At 45.5% G+C, this 27,830-nt stretch overlaps 1 protein-coding gene across 1 annotated transcript in view; it reads right to left on the reverse strand.

Annotated features, from left to right (window-relative positions):
* The window catches only part of ASIC2 (acid sensing ion channel subunit 2), a 2,197,477-nt gene that overhangs the window by 502,309 nt on the left and 1,667,338 nt on the right, over window positions 1-27,830 (reverse strand). The window lies entirely within an intron of this gene.

Genomic DNA, 27,830 nt, shown 5'->3' on the forward strand with positions numbered 1-27,830 from the left:
CAATGTACATAGTACAGTCTGGAATGCAAGGAATGTTTGAAAAAGCATGTAACCCACCATATCACACCCCATCGCTTACTCTCTTCTTTACACCACCACTCAACTAGAACAAAGAGATACTATGACACCATTCGGTATAACTGTTCTCATACTAACATCTTCCGCTCACTCCCCATCGTTCTAAGTAAACACTGCTGGTTACACCCCCCCAAGCCTGGCGTTCTCCTCAAGCCTAATGCAGCCACAGTCAGTCTGGATAAATCCTGCCAGAACGAACACATACCTCTGATCTCAACCACCATACCTACCGCTAAGAAGCAGCTTTTTCACGAATACCACACCAGCTGCACACATACCCGGTGCGCACACGCGCCGTTGACTCTCCCTACTCTCTCTACTGACCTGAACTTTGGTTCCCAAGGGCGTTCAACCTACCAGCGCCTTCAGACCATACCAATGGTATATAAGGCGCTATATAAATGCAAAATAACATAACATAACATAACTATCTGATGATTGAATATCCATGTGCTTTAACGTTTCGAGGTAACAGCTGCATGATCAAAGACGGAATCCCAGTACCAGTTTGATCCATGTGGTTTATTGCTTCCGGAAAGTGCATCCCTGTTTAATGAATGAATCCCAGTAGCAGTTGGAGCCATGTGATTGATTGCTTACAGTAGAAGGCTCCCTGCCTGATGATTTATTTCCAGTATCAGTTGGGTTCTTGTGCTTTATGTATTTATTTTATTTATTAATTGTACATCAAGTAAATTAAGTTTCAGAGCGCCCACAGGGCAACAGGGAGAGAACATGGGCAAGAAAGCAAATATGACAATGGCCCTCATTACAACACTGGTGGTAACCCATGGCGCTATTAGCACCATGGTTGCTGCCAGTGTTGTAACGAGTCTGCCAATGTTCAATGGGGAATTACCACCCCATTCCAAGGTTGGCGGGGCGGTAATTCCCCATTGAACATTGGCCCTTCCCCATTCCCATTTTTGCCCCATAGGGCTCAATGGGACTGGGGAAGGCGGTAATTACGGTACCGCAAATTGCGGTACCGTAATTAACTCGAAGGTCCCTTGCGGGACCCTACTTTAACGGCTGGTCCAGACCAGCCGTTAAGGTCAGGTCCCCCAAAGGGACCTCGTAATTAGGTGCTAAGGGGTTAACGGCGCCACAGCCTTTTACCGCGCCGTTAACCCCTTAGCGCCAGGGTCGTAATGACCCCCAATGAAAGATAGAGGTAGCCCTACTAAGCCTTGTGAGCATTCAGAACATGCTGAGAGTGTAGAGAGAGAGAAGAGTTTGGGTTAAGTTCTAGCTGTTCCAACGAGGGAAGTGCTATCGAGTAAACAGCTGTTAAGTGACTTGGTGATAGTGGTCAGCTGCCAATAAATAAGTAAGTGCAGGCCTATGGTGGCATAGGCTAGTGGGTGCCAAGGCAAGTGCTGGGAGTGGGCGGAGGCTGAGGCAATTGGGTGTGGCAGGCTAGGGCCCCGTAGGACACATACAGGCCCTGTTTATTAATCTCAGCAACTGTGGGGTTTAGCAGAGGAGGGAGGAAGGGAAGGAGGTGGAGAAAAGGATGGTCTTGAGGAGCTTCTGAAATTTGAGGCGATCCATCTCAAGATAAAGTGGAAGCGGGAGGCTGTTCCATAGGAGGGAACTTGCTGAGGAACGAGATCAGTCACCAGCTTGATGTTTAGCAAAGCACTTGACACACAGAGAGCTGCTGCCGGAGGAACATAACGATCTGGAGGGAGAGTATTTAATGAGAGCCAGTTAGATAGTGTGCTCCCTGGCCACAGACAGCCTTATGAATGATGCAGATGGATTTGAATTTGATCCTTGCAGCAACTGGGAGCCAGTGACAAGATTTTAGGGCTGGAGAGATGCAGTCCCTGGTCTTGAGGCCAAAGATAACTCTTGCAGCCCTATTCTGGATTATTTTAAGGGATCATAGAGAAGAAGAGGGTAGATTAGGAAAAAGGCAATAGCAGCAGTCTAGCACAGAGAGAACCAGCGCTCTAGAGACATTGAGCTTCTGGGGGAAAGTGAGCAAAGGAAGAATTCCTTTGAGGAGGTGCAGTTGAAAGTGGGCCTTCTTGGCAAGGTCCTGAATGTGAGGAAGGAAGGAAAGACATGAGTCGAAGATCATTCTAAGGTTTCTGGCTTCAGATGAAGGAGAAGCGGGGAGACCATAGAAGATGGTCAGAGTGAAGGGAAGAAAGAGGGAGCAGGAGTCCCAATAGGAAGGATATAAGTCTTGCTGGTGTTGAAGCAGAGATCATTGGAAGTACACCAGGACTGGATGCAGATAGGCAGTCAAGAATGATGGACGAAATAAGGAGAGGATCAGAGGGGTGTTTGAACAAGAGTTGTGTGTCATCTGCATAACACTGGAAGTTGGGGAGAAAGTGGAAATGATGTGTGCAAGATAGGTTTTAAAGATCCTGGGAGAAAAGTTGGACCCCTGGGGGATGCAGCAGGCGGAGATACAGGTGTGGGTGGAGAAATAGCCCAGAATAACCTGGGACGGGCAGTCATTGAGGAAGGAGGCCAGCCAGTCCAGCGCCCACTATGAGATACCTAGTATGTTGTGACACCGCTTTATGAGGATGGAGTGGTTGATCGTATCAAATGCAGAGGAGAGATCAAGTGGACTGAGGACACCTGGAGAGTTGGGGTAAGGAGATGCAAGCAGTTCCTCACGGGTGTTCAGGAGAATAGTTTCCATGCCTCTAAATGCTTAGAATCCAGATTGATGGTCGTGCAGGCAGCAAACAAGTTCAGTGTGCTGGGTCAGTTGGGGGAAGACCAGCTTCTCCAAGAGTTTCCCAAGGAAGGGGGTGATAGATATGGGGCGGTAGTTAGCTGGACAAGACAGGTCTGCAGAAGTTTTTTTCAGGAGGGGAAAGATCCAGTAGCAAAAGAGTGGTTGTAGAAATCCGCAAGTGAACCAATATTGTCCTTAATGGTTCTGGAGGAACAGGGGGAGACCTGTTTGGAGGAGACCTTCATAGAGTGGACAAATCTGGTGACCTCATCAGGTGTTACAGGAGAGAAGGAGGATCGGAAGGCAGAGGGGGGTGGCAGTCCATAGGAGGCAAGTGGGGTGGCAGAATGGAGGGGGAGTGGGACACAAGGGTGCTCAGGAGGTATTGAGTGTTTGCAGTGAAGTGTGTGGCCAGTCCGTTGCAGAGGGCCTGGAAATGAAGAGGTGCGGGGGAAACTGTGGAAGGGTTGGTTAGTTCCTTGCAGATTTTAAAAGGTCAGCCATGTTGTTGGATGCACCAGAGACACGAGCGTGGATGTGGGCCCTTTTCTTGGAGCCAATGGAGGATCAGTATTGTCTTTGAAGCAGGCGATAGACCAGCTTGTCAGAGGATGAGCCTGAGGTCTGCCACTTACATTCTGCAGCTCTGCACCTGCATTTCAGGGCTGCTGTTTCGGAGTGGTACCAGGTGTTACGCTTGGATACATGTTTCAGGTGGATCCTCATGACTGGGGCAAGAATGTCAAGGGTATTGGTGATGGCAAAATGGAGGTTGCTGAGAGCAGAGTCAGAGGCAGAGTCTGTAGTGGGGAGAGACGGAGATGAAGTTAGATGCGAAGGCAGCAGCTGACACTCGTTTCCTCAGACTAATGTTTGTGAACTAGATTGGCAGGGCTGCAGGAGGTGCAGTCAGATGGCTGAGAGGACCCAGGTGAGAGGAGAGGAGAGAACGGTCCGACCAGGAGAGTGGGGTGATCAGTGGGGGGGAGAGTGAAAGATCATTGTGGATGAAGGCATGAAGAGTGTGTCCAGTTGAGTGGGTAGAACCAGAAGGGAGAATGGCGAGTAAGAGCTAAGTGCAGACGTCATGTTAGAGAGTGGATGCCATGATTAAGCAGTCAAAGTGGCATGTTGAAGTCACCCAGCAGAAGAAGTTTAGAGGTGGTTGTGAGGAGAGAGGAGGAGAAATCGTCCCATTCAGAGAGGACAGGGTAGTAGAGCCAGGTGGCCTGCAGCTAGAGGCAATGGTCAGAGAGGAGGTGTGCGAAATGACCCGCTTTCAAACTAGGCTCTCAAAGGAAGAGCAAATCTGAGCAGGTATGAGGAAAGAAGGGACCCACTCAGCGAAGATCAGAGCAACCCCACCACCAGCATGGTTAGGTCAATGCTTGGAGAAGATCTTATAGCCATCAGAGAGAAGGGTGTCAAGAGCAGTTACTGAGCTGGCATTGAACCACATCTCGGTAAAAGCAAGGATATTGAGGTCAAGGTCTTTAAGGAGAAGGCAGATGTAGCAAGATTGTTTGATGGCAGAACAAGCATTAAGTGTGGCTAGATGCAATATATCACCACCTTTGAAGGTTTTCCGAGGAGGGGCACAGGGGTGTGGTACACAATTCAGAGGGGGGGTCAGAGAAGTTGATGAGGGATGGTAGGCGCTGGTCAAAGCAGAAGAGGTTGGGTATAGGACCCTGAACCAAGATAGTTCCAGTGTGATAGACATTAATGATGCATCTGGTTGATGCAAAGCCCGCCAAGAGTGCTTCCCATCTAGTGCCACCATTAATGGGTGGAGATGTGAGAGGAGAGTGAGTAGAGATGAGATGAGGAGTCCATAGATCTGGAGAGAGGTCACAAAAGAATATATCAGTGAAGATCTGTCTGGAAGTTGTGATGACATAGGTGTCTGTGATAGGTAGGCCAGGGTTAGTGCTCAGGATGTCTTTTTTAAGGTTTTTTCTTCCAGACTTTGAGAAAGAGGGAGGATGGGTGATAGTATAGCAATTATACAAGATAGGGGAGATGGTGAGTGGCATGGGGGTGGCAGAATATAGGAGGAAGATGGAGGAGGGGATGCACAGCACAGTACAAGCACAAACTCACCAGGCGGCCTAGCAGCCGAGGGAAACAAGAAAACAGTTGCACTGGCAATACTTTAGTACTGCAGATGGGTGTAGAGATGTTATAAAACACATTCGAAATTGCACAAGAGACACACAATGCAATGCAAAATGGGGTACAGAGATGTTAAAGGGTACAGAGATGTTAGAAAACACACCAGTCTTTGGAATTGCACAAGAGACGCAAAATGCAATTCAAAATGGGGTGCAGGGATGTTAAAAAACACACCAGGCTTTGATATTGCACAGGAGACACAAAATGCAATGACAGAGGGATTGAGTAAGATTAAGTAAAGCAAGGAAGGCAGAATGCCATAGGCACACCTTGGTTGTACAGTTGTCAGGGTTAGATGAGAAGTAATCACAGTGCCCAGCCATAACTAACAGGTATTCTGCAGGTGTGCATAAAGTTCCAGAGGCCCAAGTCCGAGGGGCCACAAGCTGCCTACCAGGAGACTTTTCCATGATCTTCTGCGGGAGTCAAAGGAGGATGCTCTCTCTGTAATGGCGGATGCTGTCCTTCTCCGTGGGCCGAGCAGCTCCCCTGTGCTTCTCTGGGGCTTCACAGCTATCTGACTGTTTATATGGGCACAGGCTAGCCCCTCCGGATCCCCAGGTCTCTGCCAGCCCTTGTATGGCCCTCTGCTGCATGAGCTCGCGCTAGCCCACTGCGAGGCAAGAGCTCCCACTTTCTGATGACAATATATCCCAAGTCCTTAGGACTGGGGAAGCGGAAGCCCCCCCCCCTCGGGGTGCTGTCTCACAATACTGGGCAGTGGGGGTCCGCTCCTCATTGTTGATCGGCCTCTGCTACAGTCCTCATCCAGGTCGCGTGGCTCAGCCCCACCTTATGCATGTTCTCCTGTCCATGGTCAAAGGTCCGTTCAGTCCCGGCACTGCTCTCCAGCAGTCAGTCTTGCCGCAGTCTCCAGTGTGGGGCCTACAGCCCACCGGGTCCCGACGGTGTAGCTCTGCTGTTAGTTACACTAGCGACGCCAAGCTCTGCTGGCTCCATGAGTGCCTTCAGGTGCAGGCCATTCTGATGCAGCCTCTCCTGCTCCTGGCGGCCACTGTCGCCCACTGTCGGCACGCTTAGTTCACCTCAGCCAATATATTGTTCTAGGTAACAACTGCATCTTCAGTAAACGAATCCCAGTCCCAGTCAAATGCATGTGGTTTATAGTTTCCAAGAGATGATTGAATCCCAGTATCAGTTGGACTCATCTGCCTTAATGATTCCAGGTAACAACTATTTCATCAATAACTGAATACCACTAGCAATTGGATCCAGGCTTTTTTTGTATCCTGCAGAGGACTTCATCCCTGATGACTGAAACCAAGTAACCGTTATTTCGATGTGCTTTATTGCTTCCACAAGAGGACTGTCTGTCTGATGAATTAATCCCACTGCCATTTCAATTGTTGTGATTTATTGTCAGAGCCTTCCATCTGTTGTACAAGCTCTGAATTGCATTTTTTGGTAGTTGTGTAGTTGTGGTGCTCCAGTCCCTCTTGTTGCATGAATAGGTGGACTCTGGAGACCCAGAGACATATCAGAGCGAGACAAATAGAAGTGAGTGCATGTTGGAACCAACTGTGCTGGTGTTAGGGCGACTACCGTTCATAATGTTGAAATTTGCTTATCTCAGAGAAAGACATGTTTAGTTAGTAATACATGTTCTGCAACCACTTGGTAGTCTAGGCCAACCATTTTCCCTCACTGGCTCGTAACAATGATGATGGATAACATGTTTTAAGGTAGGGACTACTTCAATTATTAAATATGACTGCAGAACACAAACCACACATTCTGCCTTTATATTTGTGTGTGCACATAATAAATAAATAAATAAATAAATAAATAAATAAATAAATAAATAAAATACAATGATTAAAACCTCCATCCAACTAGAGACGAGGAAATTAAAATGTCTATAGCCAAACCGTGATCCCCGAAAGTCAATGGAAAAGTTCAGGTGCACGGCTCCAAACATAAAGAAATGTCAATGTAAAAAACACGCTGTGAAAAGTGTACTAGGAGCTCAGGGAGCAATACAATATTGTGTTAACAGTGAGAGTGATTGAAGCAGCAACAAGAAAGCAACTATGGATAAGACACTTCTACAAACAATGGTGGCCATTGTAATTCTAAGTGCAAATTGCACTATTAACAACTGTTTGCACCTCTGTGCAAAAGGTGCCTTTGTGCAATCTGAATAATTTCTTTCAGCAGAAAATAAAAATATAAATACGGGTGAAACCAAAACTAACTATTGTGGTAGAGATTTAAAGATGATTCCTATAGAACCACCAGTTATTACCAGTTCAAAAAAGTAAGATGCCATAGGAATCCATTGGTTTATACCTGAAAGAAAATTACATGATGGTGCTGAATTGAATTAATTTGGCAGCGCAACAGGAATACAAAGTCAGAATGTATATTACATTTCCAACCGGGTAAGAGCTATAGGCAGATCAGGTGGCTGGAACAGTGGGTGAGCATATACATTCTCCACTCTCTATTCCATCCACCCAAGGCCCTTCCCAGGTGGCGCTATTTGTTTTGCATTTATGTGGGGTGGCAACACAGTTGCCTCCCCAAACCCATGTTCCCCCAAACCAAACAAAACCTCTCGCCCACTTCCGCCCTTCCTCCCCACATGCCTGTTGGACCAGAGCTTTGAGCTCTGTTCCGCCCCACCTCCTGCTCTGGCTACAAAGCGGCCATATTGGTTTATTTTGTCTTTCCTTTCCTTTCCTTCATAGATTGGCGTCGCTTGTGGTGCCAATATCCGGAGGAAAAATAAAGAAAGATATTTGTACCCATGATGAAGCCGGGGTGCAAATGGCTTTTGTGCCCTGGAAGGAGGGCGGACATGGCCGGGAGCGGCCCACAGCTTGGGTCTACCATGGCTCGAGAAGGTGGGCCATTACCATTCATGTCTGTCCTCCTACCAGGGCATGAAAGCCATATTCTAAGCTCCAACTCTGCCTGCATAGATATACAAATAATCTGTTAGGTGGCAGTAAATGGAGTTAAAAAAGTGATAGAGTGTAACACCTGTCTTAACATCTTTTTCTCCCATCCAGCAAACTTTGAGAATGACCCTTGCAGACTGATAACAATCTGATTCCTCAAAAAGGATTTGTGGAAGAGGGACAAGTCTTACCATACGAAATTCCTGCAGCAGAACATGCTGTTTCAGAAAGTAAAATCCATTTGAAAAAGTGGATAGTACAAAGACGTCTCAGGACGCTTTTCTCCTGATTTCACAATAAATGGTACTGCTTACAGTACCGGTACAGCCTCCGAGCCAACTTCCGAATTCCCCTGGGGTTGCCAGATTTGAGTGCAGGGTCATCAAAAGGGTATTAACCTTGTTATAGATTTAGTTTCCCAGGGTGTGCCCTGGCCTTGAAACACCCATGTACTTGGCAACACTTCTAAATCTGCCTGCCTCTACTCTCCGCCCCCTGCAACTCATCCAAAACAGGACTGCAAGACTTGTCCTTGGCCTAAAGCCCAGGGATCGTATCTCTCTAGAAATCTCTGCACTGGCTCCCAGTGGCTGCAAGGATTAAGTTGAAAACCCTCTGCATTGTCCACAAGGCCTTCTGGGGCCTGGCACCTCAATACCTTCAACTCTCTCTTCCTAAATATCTTCCTTCTCGAGCTCTTCGTTCATCCGCCTCCAACTCCCTCAGGGTCAGTCACTTCTCCAAGCGGCAAGTTGGTGGTAGAGCTCTTACCTCTGCTGGGACCTCCCTCTGGAACAGCCTCCCTGCCTATCTGAAACTTGAGGAGAACCATCTCCGGTTTCCGGAAGCACCTCAAGACCTTCCTCTTTGCTTCTGCTTTCTCTCCTCATCTCCCCTGCTGATCTCCTGGCTGAATCTGAAACTGCACTGGTCACCTGGCTACCCACTGATCTCGGGCCTAGGTCCCCTCATCTGCCAGGTGCACACCTGCACTGCCCCCCTGGTAACCCATGCACTCAGGGACTCTTTCTGTATCCATACAGCCCCTACTTGCACTTGACATCTGATGTCTGCACTTACCCTTGCACTTGCCTCCAGCTGGCCACACTTATTTATTGTCGTTATTTATTTATTTTTACTGTTATCCTATGTATTGTACTGCCCCCTCCCCTATCCCCTCGAACACCCCACCACTGCACTTGTGTGATCTCAATGTCACCTGGCCTAGTAGGATCGTGGTTTCTGCCGTCCCTCTGTTTCCCCTCCCTTGCCTCGTCGCGCCTTGAAACACTTGTGTTTAGGTGCGTTATGAATGCCATATCATATCACTGCCGTATACTAACAGTTACTTAGCCCTGGAGTAAGAAACCATACTGGTAACCCAAAACAATTGTGCACTGTAGCCTGAGTGATTTAACTACTTAACTACAGCAGTGATCTGCTGCTTAAATGTAGAACCCGCAATTGTAGTGGGTGGCAAGGTGATGTGGCTGTGCGCCCTGTGTGCAAGAGATCAGTGTTCTCTCAAAATGATTCTTCCATTGATAATATTGGATCCAGTAAGGGCCTGGGTCCTCTTCTGACACAAGTGCTTAGACCGATTCATCTGGGGCAGTCTTCCAAAGATTAAAGCAGCATGGACAAAACGCAAATGCAAAGGAATGCCACAACTCATCAGTAGGACAGTGATGTTTCAAACATCATCCATTTATTTCAGTTCCTTCATCACCTACCATTAATGGGAACGTGCAAAATGCATAAAGTGCAAGGAAAAGAGCTTTTCATGGGAAGTGTATGATTGCTTTAATGCCAATGACTACCGCTGGAGTCGTGTCGGACCCATTGGCTCTCTGACGGATCACAGGCATGCTGGGAAAAAAACAATCTCTCAATTCTATTCAAATGCTGGTATACATTAGGAAGCAGATTTAAGAGCCAAAGCTCTTTCCGCATAATCCAGGTATGCAAATATCCTTTGAAGTCATTTTCAAAGTACTTTCATATTCAGGCCTTTAATGTTTTATGCAGATGGAATGACAGGTTTATCAAATGAAATGATAAGGCATCTCTCCTTAGGATCTAGAAATACTATAATGGATACGGTTCCATTGAAGTAACACAAGGACTGGCAAAATACCCAGCTCAATGCATGACAATAGAAGGATAACTTAAAAACCCTTTGCAGGACTCCCACACTCAGAAACGGTGTTCAGAAAAAAAGAGGCCCTCATGTTCTTAAAATATTTTAGTATACTTTATTTGCTACGACCTTGACATGAACTCAATTTTTTTTTTTTTGCATTCAACATCCTTTGTTTCTTTTTTTGCAGTTTAATAAAAATGAACTACTTTAGGTTGAGTGAATAACCAATCCTGGAATGAGGGCTATTACAGAAAGGGGAACCACCAAGCAGGCGCAACATCTACTAATTCATACAACCTAAAAAGGCCCAGGGGAGCCCACTCATGAATTTGCAGGGGTTTCTGCTGCCCAGATTTTAGAACAGTGGCATCTGAAGGGTATTAACAAGTATGGTTTTTGCAGGGGGAACCAGGGCCCTGGATCTGCATACCCAATTCCTGCATGCTCAGACTCTCAGACCAGGTTACAGACTGGAAAGCAGAAGGAGGAAGAGAGAGGCAGCGAGAACCCCAGACCTAGGCAGAGAGAGAGGCCTCAGAAGGGGGCCAAACCCAGGAGTTGAGGGAGAACGTGGTCTCTGCAGGAGAGCCAGGCCATGGGAACTGCTAATAGAAGTAGTTTGTGAGAGAGACCCAGTAGCTTGCTGCGGACCACATGTCAAACACTGGCGGGACCCAGACAGAGAGAAGGAAATAATTGGTTATTTTTGGAGGCCTCTTCCCAAGGAGAAGAAGAAGGCAAGAACATGTAGTCCAGAGGGTGGCAGGAGTCAGATTAGGAAAAGATGTGAGAATGCAGAGACTGCTGAGGGCTATTTTCAGTGCTTAATTGGTGGCAGTGTTTGCCAGGGCTTAACACAGGGCTCATTTATGTGCACTGGTACCTATTGTCTCAGACTCAGTTCGATTATAATGTGGTGTTTTGGCAATTTTTTTTAATTTATTTTTTTTAACTAAAGGTCAGTCTTAGCCACACAACAAATAAGAGCAGCGTGAGCCATGCAGGCACTCCCGTGCTAGTTATTCAGTATTGTGACTAAATATTAGCCAGAAGGTGTAGAGGTGGGTGTTTGACGTCATCTTACCAACACAATGGACCAGTTAACCTGCATGGCTACTCTAGTAACTGGCAGCACTGCTGTAGCAGGGTGAGTGACTTGGGCGTGTGGTGAGGGCAATAGGCAGGCAGCCACAGAACTAGGTACAGCTTATTATACACTGGGAGGGTTGACACACACTTGTATATGTGCACGTGTCAGCAAGACACCATATTTGCAGCACCTCTGTAGGTGGGTGCACTCAGCAGGAAGATGCAGGGACTTGCAAATCTGGGTAATGCCCCTTTTTCTTCTCACATGCATTCAGTATGGGGTGCACCAATGAATAGGCATGTGCAAAATAAACTCACAGCCACTTAAATATACACTGCCACATGGCTGCTACTGACGCTGCACAGACACAGTGCCATTAGTAGGGCAGATGCGCACTTGGGAAGAGAAGACAACAACAGGACAGTAACAAGCCAAAAACTCCACCAGAGGGGCAAATACAAGCCGATTTCCAAGGAGAAGTGCCTGTGCTGAGTGCTGATCTATATAAGTGAATCTTATTTATGTGTTTGACAGGAAGCTGAGAGCCTACATCTGTTGACACTGTGAGATGCAGCAGTGGTGTTAGAAAATGTCTCGGCCATGCCATTTATATATTACAAATCAAGCACTGGCTACATCGCAGCACCTGGCAATAACCAGAATAGAGAAAGGCAAAAGGGGAAGGCTGTATTACAGGAATCAGCAGAGAAAACCCCCCAAAAAGAGAAAGAGACTTCTGAGAGCTATTGTATAGACAGTGTAGGAGCTAGAGACAGACAAGAAGATAGCCTGTTAATGGTTGCATTTCAGGCACAGCAAACTGACCAGACCTTAAGAGAGAACAAAAGAGCATTTCACCAGGTAAGAAAGGTGGAAAACCTTTTTTGGTTAAAGTTTGTGAAAAGGTAATGCCTTAAAAGAGGCAGGAAATGCTTGAGAGGAGTTGGTCAAGATGTATGCATGCTGGGGGCGGTATCACTGAGCCTGAGAAGCCAAAAAGAGATCTGGATTCCACATCTACTGAGATGTTGAGTTTTAAGACAAGAAGCGAGCTGGGCAATATATCTCTGATATTGTGCATTAAATTAGCCAATCCAAATAAGGACAGGTAGTCTTCATCTGCCCAGGATGGTTATACATGTCTTTATATGAGCATGACCTGCCCTAGGCAATAGGAGAATGCACTTGCTCGCAAGTGAAGCTAAAATGCAAGCTGTGTGCAACAACCTTGAGACTGTTAAGTCAAGAAGAGAGTTGGTCATTATAATCCTGAGACTATCTTCAAGCCAAGAAGCATCCTGTCACAACCACTGATGGACTCTGTAGTAGTTACGAATTCATAGGGACGAGGAACACTCCCTTATCTAGACCCTTAAGTAATATTTAAATAAATGCATACTAATGCTTTTAGTATAAGCATCCCCCATTGTTTCTTCTAGACCATTTAGGAGAAATACCTACATGGCACTCCTTGCCATCCGCATTGCCGCTTTCTGCCCCAACTTTCAGTGCTAGGTGGATGACACCCAGCTCATCTTCAGGCTACCCTCGGCCTCCTCCTCTGCTTCTCTCATCTCTGACTGTCTGTCTGCTATGCAGGAGTGGTGTGCTGTCAATGACCTCTGCTTAAGACTGAGATTCTCCTCAACGGCACACCCGCTCCCTCCTTTCCTGCAGCTCTCTGGCCGGCCTCTCTTGGCCCTCAGCCTCCTCCCACCTGCAAGGCAAAACCCCTTGGGGTCATCTTTGACTCCACACTCTCCTTCTCCCCTCACATCTCTGACATCTCTAAGAAGTCACACTACCAGCTGCACCTCCTCAGAGGTATTCTTCCTTTCCTCTCCTTCCCCCAGAAGCGCACTGTCTCCAGAGCTCTGGTTCTCTCTAGGCTGGACTATTGCAACAGCCTCTTCCTAAATCGTCCTGCTTCTACTCTCTGCCCCTGCAACTTATCCAGAACAGGACTGTGAGACTTGTCCTTGGCCTCAAGCCCAGGGATCGTTGTCATGCCTGCTCCATAGGCGCATACATTTATGATCAATATGGACCTTATTTCCCATTTGTGAGACTTTGGTGCTTTTCTATTTTTCCCAACAAACTACACTTACCACAATGCACTTGGCTATAACCATCTATTCCTGGCCATTCCTATTTGTCATCTTTGGTGCTACAGTCCCTAGGGATCTCCTCTGCTTCCACCAGCTCAGGAACAGAGAGGGAGGTGGCCGATTGTATGCATGTGTGCTGATCCAGATGAAACCAATTAGCCTGCCTCTGTGCTGGGCAGGGCGGTATAAAAGCTGCTGCCTGCAGGAGCTCAGTCTCTTGCATTAGGAATCTTTCCAGCACCTTGTTGCTTCGAGCTACGGATCTTGTATGCGGTTCCTCCTTATTCCTGCTTTAGATCCAGTGCCCTGCCGGGCTCTCTACATTGCAGCTGATCACGCTGTGCTGCTTTCCAGCCTCCGCCTGTGCCCTTCCGGGTTTCTGCCTTGCAGCCGATCACGCTCAGCTGCTACCTTCCGCCCTGGTCTTCCAGGCTCCTGCCCTGCAGCCTGCCTCACTCTGGCTGCCTACAGAGCTTGTCCTCTGGGCTCCCTGCTCTGCAGCCTGCCTTACTCCGGCTGCCTACAGCCCTTGTCCTCTGGGCTCCCTGCTTTGCAGCCTGCCTCACTCCGGCTGCCTAAAGCCCTTGTCCTCTGGGCTCCCTGTTCTGCAGCCTGCCTCACTCCGGCTGCCTACAGCCTTTGTCCTCTGGGCTTCCTACCTTGCAGTTTACAGTCCTCTGCAGCCTCCTACAGTCAGCGGCCCTGCTCCTCTGGGTTTACTCCTTGCTGCCGGTCCTTCTGGCTCCTTGCCGCGCAGCCCGCTTCTCTCCTCTGCCAACAGCCCTTGTCCTTGGGGCTTCCTACCTTGCAGCCGATCACGCTCTGCTGCTTGCTACCTACAGCCTTTGTCCGCTGGGTTCTCAGCCTAGCAGCCCTCTACAGTCCTCTGCAACCTTCTACGGTCAGCAGCCCTGCCCCCCAGGGCTCACTCCTTGCTGCCCGGCCCTTCTGGGCTCCTTGCTGTGCAGCCTGCTTTACTCCACTGCCTTAAGCCCTTTCCCTCTGGGCTCCCTACCTTACAGCCCTGCTCTTGTGGGCTTGCTCATTGCTTTCCTGCTCCTCTGAGCTCTCCACCTTGTTCCTTACTGTCCTCTGCTATCCAATCCTGTTACACGACTTTCCCTTCATTTCCTTCTGCTAGTTTGCTATCAACTTCCTTTTCCTGGATTTGTCTGTAAGTATCTTCTCTTGTACTGTTTGTAGACCCTTTGGTACAGAGCTTGTCTGTTGGTTTCCATCAGGCAACCTCTGCCCCTTCCCTTGTCTCGTTTCTACGTTACAGACACCCATAGCTGTTGTTCCAAGCCATGAGCAAACAGCGTGGGCCTCTGTTATAGCAAACTGTGCAGAAGGCTGGAGTTTTTCCTAAGGTCTGTGGAATACTCTTTTCCTATATCTGCATACACCCCTAGAGGGAATTTTTTCTGATGTACCTTATACCTTGCTACACTTGCCTACTCTTCACTCTCATTAGTTTAGCTGTGTGTGTACTTGTCTGTCCACCTTATTTCGGCACAACCACCCAAACCCTTCCTGGGTGTCCTGTGCCACTCTTATCAGGGTGTCATCTCATGACAATCGTATCTCACCAGGACTGAAATCTCTACACTGGCTCCCAGTGGCTTTGAGGATTAAGTTCAAAACCCTCTGCATCATCCACAAGGCCTTTTGGGACCTGGGGCCACAATACCTTCAACTCTCTCTCCCTAAACATCTTCCTTCTCGAGCTCTCTGCTCATCCGCCTCCTACTCCCTCAAGGTCAGTCGCTTCTCCAAGCAGCGAGTAGGTGGTAGATCTCTTTCTTCGGCTGGTGCCTCCCTCTGGAACAGCCTCCCTGCATCCCTTAAACTTGAGTAGAACCATCTCTAGTTCCGGAAGCACCTCAAATCCTTTCTCTTTGCTTCTGCTTGTTCACCTCCTTTCCTCTGCTGACCTCCTGGCTGTATCCAGAACTGCAATGGCTACCTGGACACCCTCTGATCTTGGGCCCAGGCCCACCGCCACCACCAGCGTCACACAACTGCACTGCCTCCCGGCAACCCCTGCACTTGGGGACTGTATCTGTTTCCCTAAAGTCCCCCCTACCAGCCCTTGACACCTGGTGTCTTCACATACCCATGCACTTGCCACATGCTGGCCGTTACTTACTTACTTTTTATCTATTCCCATATACCGCACTGTCCCTGCCCCCTTCTCATGCACTTGCGTGATCTGAATGACACCTGGCCTAGTAGGATTGTTGTCTGTCCTCCCTCTGTTCCCCTCCCTCGCCGCATCGCGCCTTGAAACACTTGTGTATAGGCGCGTTATAAATGCCATATCATATCATATCATATCAAATGCCGACCATGAATTGGTGTTGTGCTTAATAACATTGTTGGACCATATATGATACCTCTGTGTCTTCTGTTGATCTCTCATCACATGTCACATTTAGATGTTCATACAAGCCCCTCGACCCTCTCCCTCTTGGGCTACACCTTTCCTTCATGTCGTCTCTTGCATAATTCTTCGACTCTTCCTCATCCACCAAGGCTTTACTCCATTCCTCCTTGTATTCACATATTTCCTCCTCTTCTCTCACAGCCTTCTGCCACAATGCGGTCTAACTTCTACCTCACTATGCCTCCCCGCCATGTCCCTCCTACACCAACACTACTAAAACCTGGTGGTTCCATTCTCCCAGGATCTCCTAGCTCATATATCCCCCTCTGCTCCCAGATAGCACCTGATACTCTCTGCATCTCCTAACACTCTTTCGCATAGCCTTTTGAATGCACAATTCTTCTTTAACAGCTCTTCCTATATCACTGCGCATTTTAACTCGATTAACCCTCAACTTTCACGTTTTGCTATCATAGAAAGTTAAATCCCCCACATGACTCTGCCATACTAGAAGCTCTCCACACTGACTCTGCTACCCTCTTCAACTATCTACGACCTTGTGGGAAGGTTAATGAAGTGGGTTTCCTTATCAATAAGTACCTGACTATTGCCCACTGCCCCTCTATAGCATCACCTCTTTCACTATTCAATACTCCCTCCTACTCTTCTCACTGCTCTTGCTTTCTATCGACCCAGTGCTCCTCACAACTCCTTTTTCCCTCAGATGACACTTAGCCTTAAGTCACTTCCAATTGTCATGCTGAGTGAGTTTAACTTCTCGAAGACCTCTGCAGCCTTCTGCCTTGAACGTATCGCCCCTATATCTGACCACTAACTCTACTCCCTCCACAACCAGTTTACCCACTTTGGTGGGAACTCTCTTGACTTGGCATTCTCTCTACATTGCTCTCCTCCTCTGACCTCTCCATTGACTCCTCTCCCTCCAATCACACCTTTTTTCACTTCAGCATATCAGCCCCTCCACTTTCTATTCCTCTTCTCTTCAATGACCATGAGGACATTCAAGCATGAGTCTCTTGTCACTTGCCTTCATGCTGTGAGGAGTTATCTTTTGTCTCTTTTGCCTATTCATGCCCCTTCCATTTACTGTGATTATGCATTATGCTCATATGACTCCACTTGACCAACACAATTCTGCACACATCTTCAGACCTCCCTGTCCCGTCTCTCTCAGTCCTACATTATCTCTGAGACCCAGAAACTCAAATCAAACATGTATTATGATCTAGGACATTTACACAGGTATCCTAGGTGAAATCCCATGCTGCTATAACCTCTGAACTGGACTCTGCCAAATCCTACTAGTTTGAACACCTATTTACCTCCATTGGTAAACACTCCGACCTGCTTTCATCCACCCTCCAATATTTGCGCACACCTCTTAAGCCTATATTAATTCCCCCTCCCTTACTGCTAATAAAGTTTTGCTTACTTCCTTGCCTCTAACATTTCTGAAATGTTTAACAAACACTCAGACATCTTGTATCTCCCTCTCCCATCCTCTGTCAGTCCATCACCTTGCCCAATACCTCTTCTACTCTCAACTATTTCTCCCCTAGCTTTCCTACTGAATTTGCACCCATCCTTTGCAGAGCAAACTCATCTTGAATAGTACCAACCTGTTTGCTCTTCAAGCCGTTAAATACCTATGGCCTGATTCACAGAAGTGTTTTATAATGGCACACTCCCATAGGAAAACGTTCAATCACATGCCATTGTTTCTCTAAGCTCTTCTCTCTCTCCACTGGAATCATCCCTTCCGCCTTCAAATATTCAACTCTATTACCCATTTTGAAGAAGCTCTCTGCTGACCCAAATGTCCTGACAACCTATCATCCAATTTTCGCCTTTCCTATTATTTAAAAAGTCCCTTGAGAGGGTGATCTTCAACCAGATCACTAAGTATCTTGAGAATAATTACCTTTTAGACTCACTTCAATTTGGCTTCTATAACACAAACTCCACCGAGACTGAACTCATGCATGTCTCCAACTTTCTCTGTGGTACTCCCTACGCCAAACGCTCCGCTATACTCATTCATTTGAGCCTTTCTGACACTTTCAGTACTATTGACCACTCTGCACTCACTCTTTCTTCACAACTTTGCTCTCTCCTCTCTCCTAGAGTTCCTCATACCTGGAAGGTCACTCTGAAAATCTCTAGCCACTCACAATCAGTTGAGCAAACTCCTCTCCCTGTGGGATTTCCCCAAGGATCAGTGCTTGGACCTGCGCTCTTCACCCTCTACACCTTTACTCTAATTAGGCTTCCATCAACCTTTGCTTTCACTGTCACCTTTCCAGGAGTGCCTCAGGGTACTGCCATGTTCCCATTTCTTTTTAATGTATATTTGTTCCCACTTATACACTGATGACACACAGATTCTGATAGATCTCCATGGAAGAGTGGACAGAGACAGATTGGTGGAAGAGCGTCTGACTATGGTACAGCGATAGACACATGGCCATTGCCTGGAATTAAATTGTGAAAATATGGACATTCTCTCACTTGGTTGTTCTAGTGAGTCTCTATTCCCTTTGCAATGGCCTGTATGTTTTGGGATTCTGATTTCTCCAGTGGAAGAATTTAGGAATCTATTTTTATTCAGAATTCAACTGTCATTATCCACATAGGTTTTATTTAGTTTAGGTTATTATTTGTAAAGCACACCTAACCATTGGGTAACTGGGCGCTGGAACGTGTGACAGCGTTACATGAGAACACATGACAAATTTACATAAATATACATAAAAAGTACATGGGAGAACCTTGTTAGTCGACAGTGGGTTACAGGATAGTCGGCTTGCAGAAAATACATATAAGAGCATAGATTTGTCGCCAGTGGTTACAATCTGATCGACAGTACAAGAGATACAGTAATACAGTGTGATAAATACAGTAGTACAGTGTGAGAAGTCTTGGGTTGTACAGATTTCAGTGGAGGAGGACAGGGGATTACCTGGAGTCCATTAATCGTTCTTTTCAGAAAGCCAGTTTTTTTTTTTACTTTGGCTCTGAATGACCAGAAAGAGGATTCAGCTCTGATAGTAAGTGGGAGAGAGTTCCAACATTTGGCGGCCAGCACTGGGATGCAGTGGTATAGAGTGCCACGTTCTTCTAAATATTATCTGACAATGCAATTATCATTTAAATAGGAAAGAGTTCATGATTCTAGTTCAGGCAGTTGTTATAACTGGAGTGCAGTATTATCTTTCCTTTACCTTGGGATTTCTAAGAAGTTAATCAGTAAACTCCAACAAGTCCAAACTTGCATAGTGCTGCTGATCATAGCGCTGAAGATAGGCCTGAAGATCAAATTCAAGCTCGTACTCTGATGAAGATTTGGAAAATAGTGCATGGTTGTGCACCTAAATGTCTGTCTAACATGGCACAGCAATTTATTCCAATTCACAATGTTTGGTCTAGTACTAAGGAACTATTGGTGGTGGGTAGATCTACTGGCACCTGGTGTGGCAGCAGAATGCTTTGTTCTTTAGGCTGTTGCCTGTGGAACAGTTGATCAATGTCAGTCCAAAACAGCACTAGACTGCATGCTTTTATGTTTCAACTAAAACAGTACTTGTTTTCTTTCCAGGTCTCTTAATTAATATGTGTGAATTTTGTGAGGGGTCTGTAATGTGAGTCGGACAACTTTTGGAAGATGTATCAACCTATGCTATTTTATTAAAGAAAATATAATCAAAATGCCTCACTATCCCTACTCTGCTGATGATTTCCCTACCTAACCAAAGCTAAGGGGAAACACTCTAACACAGGATTACATGTCCTCACACTAAGCAACAAATACACAAAGATAATATATGGCAATACAAGGATTCAAGGTCAATTCTGCTAATGTTCAACCAAAGACATGAACACCATTCACAGTCTCTGAATAACCTTATAATGTCCTAGGCGATTTCCCTTCCCCAGGATTTAAGGCCAATTCTGCTAATGTTCATCCAAAGAAAAAAATGTCTCAAATCAGTTCTTGATGTTTCAAAGTCAATGTCAAAGTTTGTTAACCAAAGTTCCACGCAATTCAAATCTCTTCTTCTTTGTGAAATGTCCACTTTCCACTTCACCAAACAGCACCAATGGTGATCGCAGCCAAAATGCATTGTCACCTCTTCAAGAGGACTTGCCACAATTCAAAAGAAATACAAAATCCATGACTGTCAGGGATATGCCGTTTTTGGTTAACAGTTAGTATTTTATTAGTTACAGTTTTAGACTTCACAGTCATATATTTGTCAGGATGACTTCTCAGTGCTGCTGCCTCCACTTCAACAACTTTAATTCTACTTGATTTGTCATGAGAAAAAAGTCAATGCTGTCTCACAGTACTCCACTTTGTTTAGACCACTGCAATGTTGTATCTACTGAAAACTAGGTATACCGCCACAGCTTCAGTACATTGAACTGCTACCACAGCTTCAATGATGTGTACTTCTAGACAGGCGGTGACAAGATACACTTCAAAGTACTTCAACAACTTTAAGTAGGCAAGGCATTCTACCTCTGAATAACTCTCTTCAAAAGGGGCAGTCTCTCTGCCTCTCTTGTCTGTCAGCCACATTGACAACCTGGGTTCACCTTTAAGACTCACATATTTCTATTTTTTACAATCCCTGGAACTACAGGTTGTGTCAACTTCAGAATAGTCTTTACAAGCAACCATGTTCTCTTACCCAACTTTTACTGCACATTTCTGCCAGTTATCAGACCAAGTAATTACCCAGAAGGCTTGGTGCTACTTCATTTAGATATTAGGCCAATTAACTGTAATCAATATCACAGTATATTTAGATGGTTTTTAAAATTTGAGAAAGGTTGGTTTCACTCTTAATATGGAGAGTCTCTTGGCTTGGGTCAAGCTTGTTCTCTTCTTCAACAGTTTATACACTTCAACTTCTTTAAATGAAAGGTATGGCATTGTAAGATACAGGCTAGAATTCAGTCTCACTTTAGAAATCACAATTAAGCAAACACAACCACTTCTTGATATAGTTTTTTAAGGTTTAAAGATTGGTATATAATTGTATTCTCATGTGAAAGAGAAGGATAGAGTCCAGTTTTAATTTGGGAATCACTATTACACACACACAACTACCGTTTCATGTATTTTTCACAAGTTAGAGGCTGTAACACTTGTATTGTCAAGATTAGGTATTTGGTAATGGTCATAGCAGCGTTCCCTCTCCTTAATTAGAGCCAGGAAGCCACTCTGTCAAGAAGCAACTTACGCTTCTCACGTAAATAAATGCCTTTCATGGTATACGCATATGCTACATTTCCATAGTTCTGAATATTTCAACTGCAACAAACACCTTCCACATGGTTTAATTCTTATGCAATGAACAGGGAGCTGGATACTATTGCTGGAAATGCTTGTGCAAGGAGTTAGAATGCTGTGCTTCACTCACTGGCTTCTTATACACATGCTCTGCTGTGTTGCACTGCTTTCCCGACTCCTGCCACAACCTCTACTGCTTCTTGCTCGCTGGGGACTCACACCCTTCTTCAGTAAAGGTGTCTCTGGTCCGGCCACACATTTTGGGAGCCCCTCTCGCTCCTGATACTTCGGCTTGACAACTGTTTCTTGCCCTGTCTCCTGCACATCTGCTGCTCTGGCACCACTGCAGTCAGGCTCACATTTCGAAAGATAGCACTCCTGCGCACCTTATGCTGAGCAGACTCTGCACTTCAGAGTTTGGAGGAACAGGATCCTCAAAGAAAAAGCAGGTCAAATCTGCTATCTCCACATTCTGACATCCCTGCTTGGTTTGCCAGCCGTGTGCCTTCTTCCTTCTGCTACTATTGCTACAGCTTGCATTCCAGTCACAGTTACAGCTCCTTCCCCGCCTTCCCCTCCTCCCGCTTCTTCTAATTGCCTGCACCTGAAGGGGCATTTTATGCCTCCCAGATTACTTCAGGTGTGGGCCGTTAGGCTTAATTGCCTGACTACTGCAACTGCATGCTTCTTCAGCCCTGATCCTCATCCTAGTACCTCTGGGATCTGGGACGCGTAGTCCCCTCCAACAAAGTCAGCTTTTTCAACAATTGAGCTATTTATAAGGGTAGATGTAGTTCCCTTAAGCTTGTTACTGGATGGACTGCTAAAAAAATGGTTGTTACAGAGGAATACATTTGTTTTAAGGCATTTTCTCTAGATCCTTTTGTATTATACCTTAGGGAGTAAGGAGGGTATTTATTCTCAAATGATTTTCTGTTAACAAGGTTTGCTCAGATTTAATAGACTTTGGACACTGTGTCACAGATCTAGTATGAGTGTCAGGGACTCTATATTGGCAATATGCCACCCCCTGTTTTGCCAACCCAGAAAGGCACTTCCTATCAGAGGACAGATACTGTGTCTCATCCCAAGGGATCTCCTCGCCACCCTGTCTCCTCCAAGGTGATCCTCCCGCAGTACACCACCCCCAAGGTCAGGATCAGGAAGAATCTGCCTTTCTCTGGTTACCTGGTTGGATACTTTAGACAGGGTTTCAGTGAGGAATCTGTAGAATTCTTCACAATTTGTAGGTAGATTGTTCTCAATGTGTTTTGCTTGCTTAGGTTTATCTGTAGGAGTGTTTGTTTTGTGATGTACAGTCAGTGCCTTGAAACTAGACTATTCTGGTGATAAGTTAGCACTCAGTGGGCCTCATTATGAGGCTTGCACTCCCGTAATGAAGGATGCCGGTACTGGACCATGTACCGTTCATCACGGGATGCGCAATTACGAGGTTCCCTTGCGGGACCCGGAACAGACGTCTGGAAAACCAGACGCCCTTTCCGGGTCCCGCAAGGGGACCAAGGAGCTAATAACAGGCCCGTTATTAACGGGCTCGTTATTAGCTCCATCCCCATTCCCATTGAGCCCTACGGGGGCTCAATGGGAATGGGGATGGGTTTTTCCAGTGAGGACATACCGGGTCCTCCATGGTTGAAATAGCCGGTAAGTCCTCGTTGGAGGAACCCGGTACTGGAACCCGGTATGGAGGCATCCATACTCGTAATGAGGGCCAATATGTATATTTTATTACTATCAAAATTATGACTACTACCACTAATACTACCTCTTTGCTGATGACACTCAAACCTTTTCCTCTTTTCCTCCTTCACCCAAGCCATTTTGAAATGATGACCAACTATCTAACTGGAATTCAGCACCAGATGGCTGTCAGCTGCCTCATGTTCTTCAAATATGGAAGTCATCTTTCTAACATGATCTTTCACCTCTCACATTTCCTTCCTGCCTGACTGACTCACTCCCCAAGGCTTGTAACCTTCTGATCCTCTTTGACAATGACCTCTGATTGCAACAATTCATCATTTCCACCACTGATGCTGTTTGTATTAACCTTCTCAACATTTGGGAAATAAGTCTTTACAGAAACTCAAATTCAAACTCTAATTTAATATTTAAAACCAACCCGGATGCCGAACCCTGCCATAAATGCATGTTTGTGAGCTCAAATAGGGCTATATACATCAAGTTCAGACTAAATATTTTCCCTTTTGCAGCATTTACTTCTAAATGGTGCTGGAGTTCTACCAACATTTGCTCATTTTATGCAATGGAAATTGAATCCAAAATGCACTTATTGCTGTTTTTCCCAGTGTATGCTAACTTAAGGAGTAGATGGCTATACCCCATCTTCCTCACATACCAAACATGCTCAATCGCAAATCTACCACTTAGGAGGATGTTGTCTTTGCTGTTTTTAGCTTTTTGTATAGTTCTTGGTATCCGATCAAAAGCGATTTTATGAATGAATGGGACATGCAAGGAAGGCATGGTATCAAACAGTGAAGGCAGACACAAGTGATCATAGTTGAAGGGTTTTTATTGAACTTGAATGGGTTGGTAGAACACCTTTCTAAGCCTAAATCTAAGAGCAACCTACGACCATCAAATAATAATAATGCAGTCCTTGTAGTGTCTGTTAAAATAAAAGGGTCTACACTAATAAACCTATTTCCAATCCTTACTTCTAAATACAAATGTACAGGACAATAGTGTATTCAAAAAGAAAAGTGTTCAAGAAATAATATGCCAGGATAGTTGAGCAGTTGACTTCCCTTGCCCATGTTTTAAGCACAGGGTAAGGCGGCACGTTCAAGCTTGGCACAAACCCTGCATTCTCTGCCATGATGATACAGTTCAAAACATAGGTAACAAGGCATTATGCCAAAGTCTTTTTTCAGCAACAGTCTCTTACTGTAGAGGGTCTGTGGTAGCAAAGAAGTTCCTGTCTTATTAGGAATTTCACATTCACACATTCTCGCTTTCAGTGTTCATCATGATTCTCCTTCCTTCAGGCTTGGTCTCCTTTTTACCACAATGTGCACATTTGGTCTTCCTCATTCGGGCTCAGACCTTGTATTAGCACTTTCTAACTTTTCCTCTTTATATCAAAAACTCGAAGACCTTCAAATGTGCGATGGGTTTTGCTTGAACTGTCACAGGACCACTGCGATTAATTTCACACAATGTTCTTGCAATTTTCAATGTTTGCTTCTGCCACTTCTTGGCTGAACTCCTTACAGAGACCTTCAATTGAGCACACCTGTGATTCTGGACCACTCTGTTACTTTATCTTGCACTCTTGCGATTTCACATTGGAGTTGAAACAGCCATCATCAATTGAGCTTTACTTGCATCTCTCATCACACGTGTTAATTATTTGCTAATGCGTTCCTCATACAATGTTGCTGCTTGCAACCTTGACTTCAACACAGACAGGTCTTGTATCGGACTCACCCAACTCGCCGGCTGTGTTTATTTCTCTGGCGCTGCTTTACTCCTGGAGCCAATGACGGCACCACTGCGGTTACAGCTCCTCCCCGACTCGCCCAGTCATGCAGGAGGGCTCGGGTATTTTCGACACACAATGCAGGACTCTTTAGTCTGATTTTCTGGCCTTACCTTTTCCAATCTGAAGGTATTTGGAAAGTAACGGTTTCTCAGTGAAAAGGTCAAGGGTATCTCTCTCCTTGTTTTCCATTCTTGGTTGGCCGCCTTTCTCCCCTCATTCAGCTGCCATCTGGAAAACACTATTCCTTTATGTGCTTTGCCTCACTCAGAGTGTGCTCCTGTGCTCCGCCTTTTATCCGTGTGGGGAAGCATAATGGAAGTCAGGTGTGAGTCATTTACAATAATGCCTGACTCTGCTTGACAACAGAATAGGGCTCTGGTGTGAGTCTGTTTTCTGCCAGCAGGCTGCGCTTGTGAAAGTGGTGGGGGAGGGCTAAAGTCCCTAATTGTCCTCAGGGTAAATGTTTTACAGGGGGAGGGATACCGCATCTCGCCATCCAGTGTCCCACTGCCACTCCCTGAAAACCCCTCACCGAGGTGATCCCCCCACACTGGTCCACCCCCAGGGTCTGGATCCAAAGGAGATGGCATTGCCCTGGCCATGTGAGAGAGAGACCCCGGTGGCTAGCGTGTGGGACACCTTCTGGTTTCTCACAGACAGCTTATTAGTAATCACACTCATCAACAAGATGTAACCTGAGTGGTATGTGTTAATTGCAATGATTTGTATAATGTTTATATTGTATGCACTATATTCTTCTAGGAAAGAATATTTTATTTGTTTAAGCTATTATTTATGGAGTGCTCTTTTGCACAAATAAGAATATGCACTGTTTTCGACTTTGTTGTGCTATGTATGTAGTGTACTTTTGTGGGCTCTGCCCAAAATAATGTTTTGTGATTGACTGAACTCATATCTACATCCTGGTGCTCATCAAACTCCCCTGCCAATCCTCCCCCACGTCTACCTATGGTTAACAAGCTGGTTAGCTATCCATGTCCATCAGTGCATTTTCAAGCTCATTCTCATAGGAGGTCATTATGAGCATGCCGGTCCGGAAACCAGGTGCCGGTAACAATGTGTACCAAAACCTTATCCTGGCTGTCATACTCCAAGTCTGCCGGTAGGGGCAGAGAATTGCCAGCAGGCCTGACCTGCCAGGCGTTCAGACCCTTACCGGCAGAGAATTCAATTAATCACCAGCAGGTTAACAGTGGTGACGGTGATTCAGTGGTTCCCATCCCATGGAGTCCATTGGGACTCCATGGGAATGGGAACTTACCATTACTCCACCACCCGTAATATCCCAGTAATGCTGTGATATCGGAGACGGTAATGCAGCTTTCCTGGTATCCCGACGGAATTAACGTGGGATTCCGCAAAAGCTGTAATGAGCCCCATACTCTACAAAACCATCAATGTTTCATCAGTATCTGCTGTCCAAGTGTATCTGTGTCTACTAAACATATGATTCCCTCAACACTCTGCTAAACTTCACTCTCCTATGCTCCCATGCCTCCTCTCACTTTTACTCTTTCTCCTTATATACCTTATATACCCCACACCTTTGGAACCCTCTATGCATGATAATGTGAGCCAGCCCAATATTAATCTCTTCAAAGCTCTGCTTAATCTTCACATAATTCCTGAAGAGTACCCCATGCCCTCTCCCTCATTCTTCTTACTACTTCAGGCACTTTATAATAATAATACAGTACTTTTTTTTCCATATCTGTAAAGTACTCTTCTTTAGTTTGAAACACTTGCCCCATAGGTTACTGGTACCTATGTAGGTCACCTGTTTGTTATTCTTTTTAACTTGTTTTGTTGTATCCCTGATCTATGTTACATTGTGTTCCTAACCTCGTAAACTGGCTCACCACTTCTTCTCATCTTTGTGCTACTGTATAGGAAACATTCAGGGAATGTCTCTGCCATCAGTAAATGTTTTATTGCAAGTAATTTCTGATGGGAAAATGACTTTGGGGGTCTTCAAATAAATACAAGTACACATACAAATGTGCTTGTACGTCTGTCACCCATGTCTCTTCTCGACAAGCTAATTTCTTAAGATGCAGAATACTGATTTAGTCAAACATTCACCACTGTCAGATATATAGATCAGGTTTTCCATACATTTTGAGGGTGGAATAAAAAAGGATATGTCAGGAAGCCTGTTCTGAAGCAAGATTACTTTTAGTGTTAGCTTCAATGCATTAGGATCCGTGATGGCACATGAGCTGCAGAATACTAGTTCTCTAATGGCCCAATCTATTCTGAGTATTCAAGAACTGACAGGGGTCCATAAAGAATGGATTGCTACTATTGAGGGTCTGCTAGGTGGTACTAGAGATGGCATGTAAGTGAGCAAAAAGTATACTGAACACGTAAGATTGCAAATGTACTAGTATGAGAACATAACACATGGCTGTATTTTTGGTATTCCTTATGGGATGTGTCTCCCCTTCACATCTGTGGGGATACACATTCTTTGCACAGCCATAATCTTCATACTAATGACCCATGACATATAATATTTAATATGGAATGCCATTGTGCCTTTGACTATGTTAGCTCACATCAATTGAGGTAGGTTAATCAGTCCTGCAATAAAAGCCCTCCTCTGTATCAAGCACTTTTGATGTCTATACATAATGAGCATGTGAATCCTTTAGGCAATATTAAGGGCTACCTTATATTATCCTAATATAGAGGCACATGTGATCTAGTTTACTGGATGTGATGCATGTCCCACCTGTGATACATCCTTCCCATCATTTTAATAACATCTCTCCATGAGGAAGCAATGGCTTGCATGGCCTAGTTTGAGCCAGCACATGTGTTCTTGAAGTTAATATAACACCAAGTAATGAGGGAGTACAGGGAGCATGTTTTAGATAAACCATGAATTCTAACCCAGACCCACAAGCAAATAAATTGTTATGCCATTCTGTTTGTAGGCACATGGCATACATGCAAGGAATGCACATTCTGGTGTCTGGCGGGAGCCCTATCTGGATAAGCACATAATACTAGTTCAGGACACGCCATGTTGTGTTGAGAGTTATTGCTGTCCACATGACTAATACATATAAGAGGCAACAGCTCTGTTTTATAAATATGATCCAGAAAAGGTAAAAAAAACGGGTTCTCGAAAATGACTGGATCAAAACGCTGGAAGAAACAATCCAATTTAAGTCATCGATGGTGCTTCCACTTAATTCAAGAAAGATCAACAAAACTCGCACCTATCCGGCAAAAAGTCCTGACAGGAAATTCAGAGAAACTTTTATGCACAGAAGGAAGAGAAAGAAACTACTAAACATCTCCTTCTAAATTGCCGGGGGCTAATTGCTGCACGCTCTCGTCATCT

Source organism: Ambystoma mexicanum, chromosome 13, assembly GCF_040938575.1.
Source record: "Ambystoma mexicanum isolate Mex_15411 chromosome 13, UKY_AmexF1_1, whole genome shotgun sequence".
Taxonomy (NCBI): Eukaryota; Metazoa; Chordata; class Amphibia; order Caudata; family Ambystomatidae; genus Ambystoma; species Ambystoma mexicanum.